Source organism: Typopeltis vanoorti, chromosome 24 (genome assembly GCF_054136105.1).
Source record: "Typopeltis vanoorti isolate ZY-2024b chromosome 24, IOZ_Tvanoo_1.0, whole genome shotgun sequence".
In the NCBI taxonomy this organism is placed as follows: domain Eukaryota; kingdom Metazoa; phylum Arthropoda; class Arachnida; order Uropygi; family Thelyphonidae; genus Typopeltis; species Typopeltis vanoorti.
In genome coordinates, this window is record NC_143572.1 from 83,490,204 (window position 1) to 83,504,115 (window position 13,912).

At 36.2% G+C, this 13,912-nt stretch overlaps 1 protein-coding gene across 1 annotated transcript in view; it reads right to left on the reverse strand.

Annotated features, from left to right (window-relative positions):
- LOC150093491 (uncharacterized) overlaps nt 1-13,912 on the reverse strand; it is a 168,262-nt gene that overhangs the window by 135,695 nt on the left and 18,655 nt on the right. The gene's annotated exons all lie outside the window — the stretch shown is intronic.

Sequence of the window (13,912 nt, forward strand, 5' to 3'; positions counted from 1 at the left end):
AAGAAAATCGACCGTAGAACCCACATTATTTCAGACATTAAAAATATATTGTGTTAGGGTTAGAGACCACGAGATGGCGGCACATTTGAGCCGTCTCTCTTCACTGCGTACCGCTTAATTAGTGATAGCCTTGGGCCATCTGTCTCTGATTGGGTACCAGTGGAGATTGAACTGCCCACTCAGTCTCCAAAAGTTAGATAGGGCTAAAATGGCCTCGCCTACTCCCGTATATACGGGAATAAAAAGGCGTTAGCTGATTTTTTTTTTTTTTTAAATAAGATGATCTAATTATGTTATTACTTACTTTTAATGAGATGATTGAGCTTTTCGGCCCTTGAAGAGTTGCTGGATATCTGGCTCGATATTAGTCAACTTCAGTCGAAGATCGGCACACACACACACACACTAAGACGATTTCTGTATTTTGTTTTTATTTGAAGGAGCGATGAAAATTCTTTCTCACAAAGACAGGTTGTATAGAACTGCAGTACGATTTTCAATGCTTCTTCAGATAATTCCAGAAATTCACTTCTCACTGAAGACGAGATCCAAAATCGAGCAAAACCAAGATCACGGAATTGCATTTTAAGCCCATTGGCACTTGAAAGTTCAATTAACTGTTCCTTTTTCGATAACAAAAGGTCCTTCTCATGACTGCAAGCCTGAAATGGATCACGAACTCACAGAAAGTTCTTATAAAAGTTATTCGAAAAATGTTTCAGATTTTTGAGGTGGTCACAAACCTTTTACACAAACTCAGAATGAACAAAAATATTGTTTTCCACTAAAAAGGATTCTAATGTTGGAAAAGGTGCTAATTGTCTGTCTTTTACATAATTAATTCATAAAACCAGTTTTTCTCAAATGCCTTTATTTTGTCATAGGCATCAAGAACAGTTAAAAAACTTTCCCTGAAGGGAGAGATTTAGTTCATTTAATTTCGAGAAAATGCTGAAAGATAGGATAGTGTTGATAACCATGCTTCGTCAACAAGGAGTGATGCAAAATCAGAATTACGTTCTTTTACAAATAATAAAACTTTGTGCCTTAATTGAAATAACCTTGTTAGTACTTTGCCCTTGGAAAGCCAGCGAATTTCAGAATGGAGCAAAAGTTGTGTATATTTACTGCCCATTTCATCGCAGAGTACTGAAAATTACCTGTTATTTAACGGTCGATCTTTAATAAAATTAACTAGCTTTACAGAGATCTATAGCACAATTTTAAATTCTGGTGGCATTCCTTTGGAGGCTAACACTTCCCTATGTATGAAACAATGCACCCAATTCATATCCGGAGCAACTTCTTTGACTTTGAAAACAACTCCACTATGCCTGCCTGTAAGAGCGCGAGCTCCATCCGAACAGAAGCCTATACATTTTTCCCAATGGACTGTGTATTATGTAATTATTGAGAGTGAAATATTTCTTCTCCAGTTGTTTGGGATGACAAAGTTCTACAAAACAGAATATCATTATGAATGTTGTTATCATGTGCATATCTTACATAGCATATTAACTGCACATCATTTGTAACATCAGTAGTCTCGCCTATTTGTAAAGCATAATAAGGGCTGTTCTTAATTCTTTCGATTAACTGAGATTCTATGTCACCTACCATATCATTAATTCTGCGGCTGAGAGTGTTATTTGAAAGAGGAATCAAATCAACATTTTTTAGAAACTTGTTGCCAAACATCATTTTTATTTTTACCACATCTTTTATAGCTGTGGTAAAATCAGAGATAGGATGCTTCCAGTGCTTTGCTATTAATGGAACCCATGGCTGAAATTATATCTTTCCCATGACTTAATGTCCCTAAGCGTCGCTAAAAAAAATTCAATTGGCTTATTTTTCACATCACAATGTTTAGTTTCTAAATGTCGAAGTTTCGCAGGTTTTATGCACTCGTTCGACAACACATTGAGGTTTCTGTTCACTTTCATCTCCACACCAAGTAAACCCGAATTCCAAATAGGACTTGTTATATTTCCTACTGTATTTTTTCTTTGAACTACTTGTTTCTTCTACTTTAATAATATCAGATTTACTTGCCGTTACAACACGTGTATTGTAACGTGTTGTAATTGTATTGTAAAATTACAATTAGGGTTAGCATTACCTGTTTTCATTTGCTCTTCTTTTCAAAGTCCTAGTTCTAAGCCACTTTTCCATTATTAAAAAAAAAAACCTTTCCGAAAAATATATAAATACTGGGGTTAATCAAAGACGCACTTTGTTCAAGTATCACGTAGGAATTCAATTCTTAAGATATACTGAGCCTAGGTTGAAGGAAACCCTTCATAATAAAAATCAATACACAACAAGCAATTGGTTGAAATATGGATAACAAGTGTTCACTTCAAATCTGACAAAAAACAGCAAGAGAAGGCGGAAGCAATAAGACTATGTTGTTTTTCACTTTACTCCTCTTTTATTATTCGTCATTCTGTAGCTATAAATTTAGTGGCAGAATGACGAATAATAAAAGATTTAGGGTGAAGTGAAAAAAAAAGTTTTATTGCTTCTGCCTTTGAACATTCTGATGATATTTGTTGGTTTTTTTTAAGGCTCCATTTGATTTCAATAATTTTTACTTACTTCAATTTTAATTTGTATTGTTTGGATAATTAAAAAAATATATATTATTTAATTAATTTAAGTCTGCCAAACTAATAAGCAGTTTCTTTTGCTATTAATTTATGTCGGATAAATATTAATATTAATAAAAATATTAATACTGGGGTTAAATCAAGACACACTTTGTTCAAGTATCACTTAGGAATTCTGAAGATATACTGAGCCTTGGTTGAAGGAAACCCTCAATAATAAAAATCAATACACAACACGCAATTGGTTGAAATATGGATAACACATGTTATCCATATTTAAATGAAATTGGGTCTTGGAGAAGAGCGGGTGGTCGTATTATGTGTATATGCCCCGCAAGTTGTTTGTACAGCAGAGGAAAAAGATGAGTTCTGGAACGTGTTAGATGAGGAAATGAGGGAATTGGAAGAAAATGAGATGGTGATTGTCGGAGGAGACTTGAACGGGCACATAGGAAGACAGAATAGAGACTGTGAAAGGGTGCATGGTGGCCACGGAGTGGGAATGATGAACCAGGAAGGAGTGAGGGTTGTGGACTTTGCAGTAGCGTTTGATCTGGCAATTGCGAACTCGTTTTTCTTCAAGAGGGAAGAACATTTGATAACATTTAGGAGTGGTAACAACAGTTCACAAATTGACTACATTTTGACTAGAAGAAAACATCTTAAGGTTGTGACAAATTGAAAAGTAATTCCAACAGATCAAGTAGCACAACAACACCGACTGCTGTGCGCAGACTTTAAAATAAGATCGAAGATAAGAACTTCTGGTTGCCATGGGATGAAGACAATTAAGTGGTTTCGCTTAAAAGAGGAGAGTGTGAGGAATCGCTTTAGGGAGAGAGTGTTAGAGAGGATTTCGGATGGACTGGAAATTGTACAAGGTTGGTGGAAACATAATTCAAAAGTAATCCTGATCTGTGCAATCGAGGTGCTTGTTGAGACATCTGGAAAGATTAGAGAGCAGAAGGAGGGTTGGTGGTGATATAATGATGTACAAGTGGCAGTGACAGCTAAGAGGAAGGCAAAGCAGAAGTGGGATGAGTCAAGAGTGGAAGAGCACAGAGAGGTGTACAAAGAGAGAATGCAAGAAGCCAAGAGAGTTGTGGCACAGGCGAAGGCCACGGCATATCAAGATCTGTATGATTAATTAGAAACAAAGGAAGGACAGAGGAAAATTTACCAACTAGCGAAATGTAGAAATAAAGCAGCTAAGGACATCTTACATGTGAGGCAGATCAAAGATGCTGAAGGAAGAGTGTTATGGAGGGATTTGGACATAAGAAACAGATGGAAAATATACTTTGAGGGACTTTTGAATGAGGAAAATGCAAGGACTCACAGAGGAGATGGGCAGCCTTCTGAGGGGATGGTGCAGAACATCAGTAGAATGGAAGTGACGGAGGCCATGAAGAAGATGAGGAATGGAAAAGCGGTGGGCACGACAGAATTCCAGTGGAGGCATGGAAGGCACTGAGGGAAGAGGGAATTGACCTGCTGTGGGATCTGTTCATGAAAGTTTGCCAACAGGAAAATATACCCGAGGAATGGAGGGAGAGTACTCTTGTTCCCATCTACAAGGGTAAAGGGGATGCACAAGACTGTAAAAATTACAGAGGAATAAAGTTGATGTCCCACACAATGAAGATCCTAGAAAGGGTTCTTGATGGTAGATTGAGGGAGGAGGTGGAGATTGCAAAGGAACAATTTGGCTTCATGCCTGGTAGATCAACAACAGATGCTATCTTTGGGTTAAGACAGATGATAGAAAAATATCGAGAGAAACAAAGGGAGCTACATCTGGTATTTATTGATCTGGAGAAAGCATACGATAGAGTGCCAAGGCAAGAAGTCTGGAGGTGTCTGAGGGAGAAGAAGGTGTAGGAGAAATATGTCAGGTTGGTGTGGGAAATGTACAGAAATGTGAAGACAAGTGTTCGGACCTGTTTGGGACAGACAGAAAGTTTTCAAGCAACAGTTGGCTTGCATCAAGGGTCAGCATTAAGTCCGTTTCTGTTTAATATTGTGATGGAGGTGGTAACAGAGGAGGTGAGTGAAGATGCACCTTGGACAATGTTGTATGCAGATGATATCTTGCTGTGTGTAGATTCAAGAGAAGAAGCGGAAACTAAACTGGAAAGATGGAAAAAAGTACTGGAAGAGAGAGGTATGAGACTGAGCAGAAGTAAGACAGAGTATATGTGTTGCGCAGTGGGCAGCAGCCAGGAGACAGATCTGGAGCTGGAAGGAAATGTCATCAGGAAGGTGAGAGACTTTAGATACTTAAGTTCAACAGTGGAAGAAGATGGAGGAGCTGAGAAGGAAGTGGGATGCAGGATACAAGCGGGTTGGAAGAACTGGAGGGAGATGGCTGGAGTGTTATGCAATAAGAGGGTGCCGATCAATATGAAAGGCAAAATTTATAGGACAGTAGTGAGGCCAGCTATGACATATGCTATAGAAACTGCAGCCATGAGGAAAAATAACATCAGCAGGATGGAAGTAGCAGAGATGAGAATGCTTAGGTGGATGTGCGGTGGGACCAGAAAGGATCATCTGAGAAATGATTATGTCAAGGGAACAGTGAAAGTTACGAACTTAGGAGCCAAAATACAGGAGGCAAGGTTGAGATGGTTTGGTCATGTGATGAGGAGGGAGGACGAATATGTGGGAAGAAGGGTCATGCAGATGGATGTGCAAGGAGGGCGGAAGCGTGGGCGGCCAAAGAAGAGATGGAGGGAGCTGGTAGAAGAGGACTTGAAGATGAAGAACTTGGATGTGGTGACAGCCCAAGACAGGAAGGTGTGGAGGAGACTCATAACAAACAGTGACCCCACTTAAGCGGGAGAAGCTGTAGAAGAAGAATGGATAACACATGTTCACTTCAAATTTGACAAAACAGCAAGGGAAGGCGGAAGCAATAAATCTATATTGTTTTTCACTTTACCCTTCTTTTATTATTGTCATTCTGCAGCACAAATTTAGCGGCAGAATGACGAATAATAAAAGGGTGGGTGAAGTGAAAAACAATATAGTTTTATTGCCTCCGCCTTTTAACATTCTTTCACTATTTGTTGGGATTTTTTTTAAGGCTCCATTTGATTTCAATAATTTTTACTTACTTATTCAAATTGAATTTGTTTTGTTTGGATAATTAAAAAATATATATTTATTTAATTAATTTAAGTCTGCTAAAGTAATAAGCAGTTTCTTTTGCTATTAATTTATGTTAATAAATATTAATATTCAACCCCCCGCTTTTTGTTTGGCAGTGTGATCTATGTTTTTGAAAGCCTGGAATTTGGAAAGCTGTTGCTTCATCATTTAGTAACGAATTCTTCTGTTAGGACGAATATATCAATAACAGCCGGCAGTGTAATTCTTCAGATAAGGCATTCACCAATGTCTTTATTGCTTCAGATATTAATATGCAGAATGGAGAGACCTCTCTCTTTTGTTGTGTGTGTTGTTTTCATGCATCGAGCGAGTTCAAAATACAATCGTTGATGTATTCTGGTGTTATTACATTGATCTGATTGTTCACATTCATTTTTGCTGTGTTCAAGTCTTCTTTTTAATCTGATTGGGAGTCTCGTTTTCACTGTTAGTAGCTTATCTATGTCTTCCGAGTTTTTGATTTGTTTTCGACTTGAAACTTTGTGATTTCCTCAAGAATATCTTATTGGTATTTCACAAAATTTGGCAATTTTTTCTGTTTTTGCTTTTCTTGCTTGGTCCAACAGATTCTGGTTAAATACTGAGATAGTAAGATTGGTGTATTGTCTTCTGACGCGTTCTTGGCAGCTAGTTTTTTTTTTTTTTTTTTCAGTTAGCTGGCTTTTATGACATTGCCTCTTGTTGATTTACTTGTAAGAGGAACTATGGCTGGTGTTGCGGTTCGTTGCAAACTTTGTTCTTCATGGGAATCCGATTATGTTTTGAATATCGTTATGCTGTATGGGGATGTCAATTTCAGGGCCTAATTTTATAACTATGTCTAAAGTTTTCTATAGGTGCAGTTTCAGGACGACTGTCTATGACAAGATCTTATTTATGTTGTTGCTGATTTAAAAGTTTGTATTGTAGTTTTAGGAAATTCAGTTCTTGACAGAGTTCGGATGTCTCTCATCAAATTGCGTTGCCAATTATTACATTAACATTAATTTTGATGTCTTTGACCATTTGCAAGACTGCTTCAACTGCTAAATTATTTTTAAACAAAAATTAATCCTCATATTCGCTAGTTTTTTTTTTTTTTTTGTTATTTGTTCGTTCTGCTTATCAAAGAGTTCTTGGAGAAGATCTAAAGCTGGCTTTTAGTCTCTCGACCATTTTCTATTAGTATATTTAAATAATTCAAATTAAAGTATTCCCCTGTATTTTTTTTTGCCTGTTCACTTTATGGTTTGGTTCTACCAGCAATATAATCGCCTGAGCCATGTTTGGCAGCTTTTCTTTGTTCTCCCTGCAGTATAGGCACTTTCATTCGTAGCGGTTTGCATTAGATTGACATTGCCAGGTTGTTTTGGAAAGGCAAGAACTAGGTAGAGTGAAAATTCCTACGGCATTTCCTACAGATTACAGTGGTGCCTCACAATTCGACACTAATCTGTTGCCGAACTAATGTTGAATTGCGGGATAATGTTTCTCATATAAAACTATGGTAAAGTAAAGTAAATAATATAGCGTAGAAATCATAAACTACAGTACTGTGGTTCTTGCTCAAACATTTGGTAGCATATCGAATGTTAATATGTTAAGTAAACTGATGAAAATGATGATGAATTTGTGGCTGAAATCAAAGACTAATGTATATCAAATATTAAGCACTGGATACAGTGGTGTATCCAATGCTCTTCTTGATTAGTCTATTGTTGTTTGTTTACTACATTAATAATAGCGGAGATACCAGTCAGAGATATTCAGTTATAGTAATGCTGATGAATAAAATAGGCACAAAAAACATTCAAGATTACTTGAATAAGCTGACATTGCGGGAAAAGGAGAGCAGGTTTTTAATGTATGAAAAGGTAGAGTTATGTTTGCATTGAAAAAGTTTCAATCTGCATATTACACTGATGAAATTTTAATTCTTAGAATTAATGAGAGCATGGATATCGTCATCAATTCGATGAGGATATGAAGATCATGTCGGATGTGGTTCCGACTTTCAGAGATAATGTTAGAAAAATTGGGAAAACCGAACATCAAATCAAATGGGTGTTTAAAAGCATTTTGACTAGTATGCATAAGTAATTATTATCCTCTTTATGATGATTTGATGCATGCAAATATGGAATTTTGATTTGGTCAATGGGCTTCTTCAGGATGTAGAAGTGGTTGATAGCATTCAATGGCAATTCCTCTGAAGATGATTTCAGGTTTGTGGAAGAAATTCCTAAGGCAGAGGAGAAACAGATCATGATGGAAGTTGAGTAACAGTGTAGTTAGCACAGATGTAAGGTTTAGATTGTTTTGCCACGAGTGGCGAATGAGTGGAATCGGATGCGTGAAGTGGTTGCCAATTTGAACCGCCAAATAAATTTAAATCCAATAGAATTTTTTTATGTCTGATCCACAAACAAAAAACCACTAGACATAGCATATTAACTCCATGTGTCGGCAAGAGGAACAGAAGAAAGGAGGAAACTGTTCACATGTTGTGTGAACAGCTGAGGGTTTTAATCTTTAGGGAAGTCATAGTGAGCGAGATTGTTTCCAAAGGACAGAAGCAGATGGAATGAAAGAAGAGGCAGTGAAGTTGGTTTGTTGAGTGTCAAGATGGGCTAAAAGAATATTTATTAGCGGTGGCTGTTCTAATGATTTTGAAGTAGACTGGAGGAATAATAGTGTCAATTCAGCATTACACTGTACATGAAAGTATCTGTAGGAGAGGCACAGGACAGAAACTGAACATTTATGAGAGGGCAATTGAAGTGGTTGTAAAGTATTGTCTTGTGCAAAAAAACACTACCGGTAAGTATTTTGAAGGCTACAGAAGCTGTAATTGAAATATGGTTGTGCCAGGAAAGACTGGATGTACAATTCAGTCCAAGAAGAAAAATCTGATCATGTTTGGATATCTCAATATTACTGAAGGTAAGAGGGAATGATGCAAGCCCTTTCCTGTGAGCGATCAGATAGAACTGAGTTTCGGTGCCATTAATGCTTACAAACTTGCCCCACTGGAATATAGCTATGCGTTACAAGTTGAGGTCACTGCTCGTGATAGACATTGAAAATTCGACGAAATTTCGACCAGTGCATACTTCCTGCCCTAACATATGAGAGGAGAAACATGGACTTTAACAGAAGCCCTAAACAAAAAGCTGAGAACAACACAACATCACATGGAAAGAAGCATGCTAAAAATCACATTAAGCGATAGGAAGACAAATATCTGGCTAAGATCTGAAACTGGTGTCATGGATATTGTAAAATACATTAATCAGGCTAAGTGGAGATGGGCTGGCCATATTGCCAGATGCAGTGACGGGAGATGGACTAGAAAAACAACAGAGTGGAGACCAATGGATGGAGCAAGACAAAGAGGAAGACCAAGAAGAAGGTGGAGAGATGAACTGGAACAAATTGCAGGAGTGAGATGGATGGGAGAAGCAGAAAACCGAGCTGGAAAATCATCGGGTAGACCATCCAGCAGTGGACAGAACCAGAAGGTTGAAGAAGAAGAATAACTAAATGTAATGACGAAAGGTTTGAAAACTCCGGTGATTATAATATTGTCTCAATACTCTGCTCATGCTTGCATGACATTTCAATTCTTTAGTTTAAAACTGTGGAGTTTGAAATTTGCGTAGATACCATACGAAACTTTTTACCTTCCAGTGTCATTCGTTCGACCTCTGTTTACCAAATGATTAACTGAAATCCACACGGAAACGATTCCTCAAACACGAGTCAGTCCTGGAACTATTGAAACATATGCTATTCCTATGCTCTCCTCAAAACAGATAGAAGAAATTTGGAATATTGTAATACTTTGAATCACAATAAAATTTATTCTAATCTTTTGAATGTTTTCAAATAAGTTATTATAATTAAAATTACATTTTTATGTGATTAAATGGTTATATTATCTACAAAGTAAGCAATTCAGACGATGCTAATTCATCTCATCTTCCTTTAATATTTATTTATTTTTTTAAATATGCTAATTCATATTTTGTGATAATTATTCTTTGCAATAAATTAGAATTGCAAATAATTCAACAAATGTTTTTGTTTATTCAGATTTTTTTATTAGAAGGTGTGGAAACTATGGGTGGCTTTTAAGTAGTGACTGTGATGTTTATAACAATCGCTACTTAATGTAGTTGAGAGAATGCAGTCCAGTATGTGACATGCTGATATGGTTATTCGGTAAGCACTGAAATAGTGTTTGAACATCCCTGTGCAGTGCAACTGGAGTTTTCACTTTAGTAGTTTGTTATGTTATGTTAATACTAATTATTTGTAAGAATTAGAACCATCAGTTATAACCTAGTCTGTAACCTTCATTTTATTTTAGCTTACTAGTTTGTATTCCTTGAGGATGCCAATAGAAAAATTGGCAAAACATGTAGGAGGATTAAATAAAGCTACTTGACAAAGCTTATATAAAAAAAGTGTAATAGTCTTAGTAGTTTGTGTTTTGTCTTTGCAGCTAGTATGACAGTCTTCTTCACTTCCAGAGTCCTAAATTGACCGTTGGGTCACTCATGGCAGTAAGATGATATTCTTTGTTAGCCCCCTCCAATCATCTCGGTCTGTTGTTCTTGATGCCAGTTGAGAAACGGAGGAATTTTCCAATTTTTTTATATTATCAGTCCATTCAATCGCGGTCGGACCCTAATCCTTAATCCTGGAACGATTCCTCAAGTGCTTCCTTTGGAATGCCATTAGCCCTCTTCACATATCCGAATCATTTCATCTGTCTTCTTCTTATGACAGTCAGAAAATATTCCCTTTTTTCCCATCTGTTGAATCAATCAGTTTTTGGCCATTTTCATTGGTTTCGTGAGCTGTATAGGGAATTCTCAAACGTCTTCTCTAAGTTTTCATTTCAAAAGACAGGAGTCTCCTCTCATCTTCCCTCATAAAGTCCAGGCCTCACAACCATACAAGAGGATGGAATTTACCAAAATGTCAATTAGTCTTAGCCTGGTTGCAATTGTTATCTCTCCAGAATGGATTTAACTTCTGTATGGCCCAGTTGCCTTAAGAATTCGGTATTTAATGGCGGTTTCGAACGAGCTTCTTGCTAAGTGTGCTTCCTAGATAAGTGAACTTGTTTGCATTCTCAATTTGTATCTTTAAGGGTTTAATGTCTGATTTTGAGGTTATCATTGTTTTTGCTTTTTGCAGGTTTATGTGTAATCCATATTTTTTTAATGTTCCGAAAACTCGGTTGTTATCTCTTGAAATTCTTATTCACTTTCTGCCAGAAGATCGATATCATCTGCAAAACGTAAGTTGTTTATTCTTAGTCCGCTAACTACTATTCCACTGTCATATTCATGAAGAGCTTCACGTTAATATATTCCATTAAACAATTAAAAGAAGAGGGGAAAAGTTGCATCCCTGTCTTATCCCCTTATCTCCCTTCCTGCCTGGAAAGGTTCACTGCTGGAATTTTTAATTTCAATTCTCATATCAGATGAGGAATAAAGAGCTTTATTAATCTCAATGATTTTATTGTCTATACCATATAATGTTCTAAAATTTTCCATAATGCCTCGTGCCATATTGAGTCAAGCTTTCTGAAGATCTAAAAATCCGTGACAGAATATTTGGTTATGTTCTATGTATTTTTCTCCTACTGTGTGTAATGTGTGTGTGTAATCCCACATTGTAAAAACATGGGCGATTGTATTCTGGACATTCATAAACCTGCTTGTTCTGATAGTCTGCTTTCTATTTTCTCTTCGATTCTTCACAATATGTTTAAAAGGATTTTGCTTACATGGCTAATAAGTCATATGATTGCATGACTTATAAATCATATTGTTCTATAGTTGTTACATTTGTTGCTGTTTCCCTTTTTAGGAATAGTCCCATACATCCTGAAATAAATTTAGCAAGGTGTCTATGATGATGTCACCTCCTTCGCGTATCAGTTCCATTGTAACACCATCAACACCCCGCGATTTTTTTGTTTTTGAGGAGCTAACTGCTGCAATGACTTCTTTAATATCGGGTAATTTCCTTCCTTCGAACCTCCTGGCAAAATTTCCACCAAAATATCATCCGTCAGTTGGGGGTCGTTTCGAAAAAGCTTGGTTGTGTAACATTTCCATCTATCAACTATTTTCTGGTTATCCATGAATCTGGATCCAGTTTCTTCATTACTTTTGTCAGTGATAGTGGCGTGCCAGTCGCTAATTTCTCATTGCTGACCCTGGAGCTGCTTCCAAATAGCAAAGCAGACCATGTTGAACTGGACTTCTGAATGGCATGGCATGCTGTTAGATCCTTCACGATGAATGTCTAATGGGCAGTAAATTAAGGCAGTGCATCCATCCCCTCTTCTGTCTTCACCTGCTGGCATTTAGCTGGGCATAGTGGGATGGCCTTCATGCCTTAACAGAAATAATAATAATCCCGTGCTTCACCCATCCCACCCAGGGCATTTTCATTTCATTTCCATAATACCAGCTCTATTATTTTATAATGCAGTGATTGTAATGTTAATAAATAAAATATTGCCCGAAAGTTTAATAATTGACTCTTATTAATAATGGCCAACACTTCTTCCAATGGCCTACTGCACTTCTAGAAATAAGTTGGATCAGGTACAAAATCTTATGGGTATGGTGTCATCTCAAATGAAACTAAACAATAGGGGGGAAGAAAAATTTGTATACCAATAGAGCATCATGAGAGCATTAATGAGAAACAAAATTTGAATTTAAAGTGATTATAAATGGGATTAGAAATTACGTAAATCGCTGTTCATAATTATAAGAGAATATTCTGTTGGGTTCATTTAGGTGAAGTTTCCTCAAGGAAGTTGTCAGTTAAGTTTAGATGAACAAAAAATCGAGGAAAGAACTATAAGACGTATTTTAAATTAGAGAAACGAATGTGTGCATGATGACTTGATCTAATTTACTTTTTTAGAATTGAATTTCAGTTATATCCCCGGAGTCACATTCGAAAACGATTTATTATAATTTTTAAAAAAGCTCATGCATTAAAATGAGTATTTGTTAAAAGCAATTGTTATTAAAATATTCTCACAACTTTACAATAAGAACTGCATTTTATTAAATTTCAGAAATTGATCCACCTCAGCAGTAATTGCTTACCAATTACAATTTGTAATTTACATTTCACATTATAAATTGCCTGCAAAGCAGATGAATAGAATTCTCATTTCACACTAAATTAAAAACAAAAACGTGGAACATATGAAATGGTAGTGAAAATTAAAATAAAAAAAATCATAAGGAAAACAATAAAACTTATTAACAAATTTTATTCATTCAAACAGTCACTGAAAAAGCCCTCTGATATTTACGATGAAAAAATCTAAAAGGTGTACTTTGAAGTTGTGCATTGTTGCATACTAGCTGCTGCTGTTTCCTGGCTGTCATTACTTTCTTGTTCTTTTCTACTCTGATGGTTTTGAAACATATGATCTTAAAAGGAGGGTATGGCTACATTTCAAAAAGTTTTGGCAAAAAATTGTCGTGGTTACTAGATAGTAGCATGTACAATATTCACCCGAGAGTTCTCACAGAAAAACAAAAACAAAAAAAAAATAATCAGTGATCTGAAATATTTTTCATTTTCCTATTGCCATGTACGAAAAAACTGCAACAGCTTCTTGTACTCTTTTTATCGTCAAGTGTGAAGCCATCGATTTAATTTAAACATGCGAGGAACCGACCGAATACAATTAAAAAATAAATCGCATGTAGTTGGTTAGGAAAACAGCGTATCCATTCCTTCAAGAGAATTTTATTTCTAAATTAGCAGCAAAAATTAAGCAAAAAAAAAAAATTGAGCTCTTCAAGTGAATGGAAAATCCCTGCATGGTATCAGCAGGTTCCTAATACAACTTTCGTCAGCGCATAGCACTATACAAAATCTACAAGAGTCAATTTTTGTGTGATATTAACAGAAATTCGTTCGCACTATTTTCATAAATTTACGATGAATTTTACTTGTCCACATAAGTATATTTTTAAAACTCAAGTGTTACTTGTGAAAGCAGTGCTACTTGGATTAATTATTTTCGATAAAATAATAAACCTCTTCACAATGAATACTTTTAAGTTGTGCTTAAAAGGGCTACTTAG